This window comes from Macaca mulatta, chromosome 13 (genome assembly GCF_049350105.2).
Source record: "Macaca mulatta isolate MMU2019108-1 chromosome 13, T2T-MMU8v2.0, whole genome shotgun sequence".
Taxonomy (NCBI): Eukaryota; Metazoa; Chordata; class Mammalia; order Primates; family Cercopithecidae; genus Macaca; species Macaca mulatta.
This window is the reverse complement of record NC_133418.1, coordinates 108,760,266-108,763,128: the sequence shown is the minus strand read 5'-3', so window position 1 is coordinate 108,763,128 and position 2,863 is coordinate 108,760,266. Positions and strand designations below refer to the sequence as shown.

At 48.3% G+C, this 2,863-nt stretch overlaps 1 pseudogene; it reads left to right on the top strand.

The window, feature by feature from the left end:
* Positions 1 to 2,314: 2,314 nt before the first annotated feature.
* On the top strand, positions 2,315 to 2,455 carry LOC114672025 (small nucleolar RNA SNORA40; annotated as a pseudogene).
* Positions 2,456 to 2,863: the final 408 nt, after the last annotated feature.

Below are 2,863 nucleotides of genomic sequence, written 5' to 3'. Positions count from 1 at the left end.
CCCAGGAATACCCTAATAAACATGGCTGCCAGCCTTGTGCCTTTCAACCCCATCGCCTCCGACGCAGAAGCCCCGCCGGGAAGCAGCATAGTGCAGAGGTCATGGAGCTTGGATCTGAACCATCTGAGTAGGAAGCGGATTCTGCCCTGTATTCGCTGGGTGACCTTGGTCTTTCTGAATTTCCATGAAACAGTGTAACAGAGTCTTCCCTGAGGGTTGCTGTGAGAATGAAGAGCGGATGTATGTTACGTGCCTTCTGGGTTGTAGGAGTGGCACAAATGAGTGATGCCCGTTCACTTCTATCCTCTCTCTCGAACTGGCTTCCCCACTACTCCTTTCTCCTCGCAGCCCTGCCGGTGCCCAGCCACCATTCTGTTTCTTGCTGGCTAATCCATAAGGTGGTAATGACTGACAATGGCTTTTGCATTTTAATAGAGGGCTTCATGTCTTACTCCTAAAAGAGGCTAAATTATCATTTATGGCACCTGAGTCACTAAGGGAGAGGTTTGTTCGTGCGTGGGGGAGGGCAGGAACCCGGGACACCTCACTGTGTGAGTGCATCAGCTACCCCACCCATGCCAGGGCCTCTGCTGGTTCACATTACACATTTTTTTTGCCAATGAGAAACCAAGGCTCGGATTACCCCTTCCCATGCTGCCAGGGCCCCTTGTTCAGCACACAACCTGCTCAGCTGTCCAAGGCCAACCTGCAGTTGTGTCCAGGCCACAACTGGCTCTGGGGTTCCCCTTGTCTCCCTGTCGCCCCCACCACTTCCCCACTCTCCAGCAGTAGATTCCTGAGGCCCTGCAGACTGGCCACGGCTGCTATTGGAACGGCTGCTTGTTTCCGGGCCCAGTCACCCTACTGGAGATGAGTGGCCTCCAAGCCTCATAAAACTTGCTGCTGATATATTGGTTCCAGTGACTTTTCTCCTGTAGCCTCAGGACTTTCTGGAGCTCATTTGTCTAAAGAAAGAAGGGCAGCCTGTTTCCCTCCCTGGGCTTATTCTCACCGAGTACTGAGCCCACCTTTCCAGCAGCTGCCATCAAGGCTGTGGTGTGAACAGGCCTCCTCATTCCCCCTCCCTCGTAGGGAGGGCTGGGAGCAGCTCACACACACAGGGGTGTGGCAGAGTCTCATGCAGCCATTGAGTGACACTGGGCACTTGTTGAGGGCCTCCCCATTCTGTCTGCCTGTCTCCTATGGCCATAAGGGGGAGTCAGGGAAGTTGCTAGGTGACGAATGCTTTCTCATTTCTAAAGCCCAGTATAAAAGTCAGTACCATTATTTGCTACAAAATCCAGACACTTAGGCATTTCTGCTTTAGAAGAGCTACTGAAATAACAGCTCCAATTATTAATAATATTTCTAATTATGAATTATTAACGATGGATGTAATTGCCAGCATTTGTTTTCCAAAAGGGTTGGAATGAGCTTGCTGTCAGAGGAGACTGCAACACTCAAGTTCTTAAGAACTGAAGATTGTGTCTCCTTGGACATATGTAGTCTTGTGTGGCCCCAGGGTTGGTCTAACAGGCCTCAGAGGACTCCCTCTCACCTTCTGGCTAAATCCTTCATTTAGGATTGATATCAATTCTCAATTAAAAAAAACAGACCCATTTTTTTTTCATCAAGAATAGTGACTTTGTAGGGCAGTTTCCTTTTGTAAACAATATTGTGAAGCATGTTTTCCAATAATGACTATCTTTCTCTTGAAGGCACTGAAGGAGGAATCAGTCAGGCACACGTTTACCATCGCCCGCTGGCCTGGCCTCTCTCGGAGACCTGAATTAGATTTGAGTGATGTTTGCTGTGTGCCAGGCCTCTGCTAGGCTCCGTGGAAGATATGGAAATAGATCCTGACAGTTCCTGCCTTTGGGGAGTTCGCTGTCTAGTAAGGGACACAGAATGTATCCGGAAATGGTTATAACAGAATTAAAAAGCACTTTGGGAGCAGGGGCTGGGGTAATGGGGGAGGCATGGATGGTTGATTATTTTTAATTAGAGGGTTTGGAAAATTCTTCCTTGGAGAAGAGGCACTGGAGATAGGCCTTGGAGAATGTGAGGATTTTAGGAAGTGGACAGGGTGAGGTGAGTATGGTGGAAATTTCAAGAAAAGGAAGGTACTAGCAAGATGTAGACTGGGCAAGGCCAAGGCATATTTGGTGAATGGTAGGCCTTCAGGGATGTCTGGTGGGTTGGGCCTTTGGGAAACTATGTCAGAGGGCATGAAATGAAACATGCACTGTGTCCAGGCTAGGAGGGTCTTGTGGGCATGGAATTAATCCACCCACTTACACCTTCCTTGTGTTCCAGGTCCTGTTCCACGAGCTGAGGATTCTAAGGACAAATAATCCACAGCCAGACTTACAGATAGGTTCAAGAAATAAATTCTCTTTTGCAACCAAGAGCTCATCGTTCAGTATGAGTTTCAATACATATAAGAAGAAATATTATGATCCCCCCAAAAAAATAAAGAAAGAAAGAAATAATTCACAGCTGGGCGTGGTGGCTCAAGCCTGTAATCCCAGCACTTTGGGAAACTGAGGCAGGCAGATCACTTGAGGTCAGGAGTTCAAGACCAGCCTGGCCAACATGGTGAAACCCCATCTCTACTGAAAGTACAAAAACTAGCCAGGTTTGGTGGCACACACCTATAATCCCAGCTACTTGGGAGGCTGAGGCAGGAGAATCGCTTGAACCTGGGAGGCGGAGGTTGCAGTGAGCAGAGATCGCACCATTGTACACCAGCCTGGGCAACAGAGCCAGACTCCATCTCAAACAAAACAAAACAAAACAAAACAAAATTCACAAGCCTGTCCCCAAAGAGCCTACAGTTTATTGTGGCACATAAAACACTAAA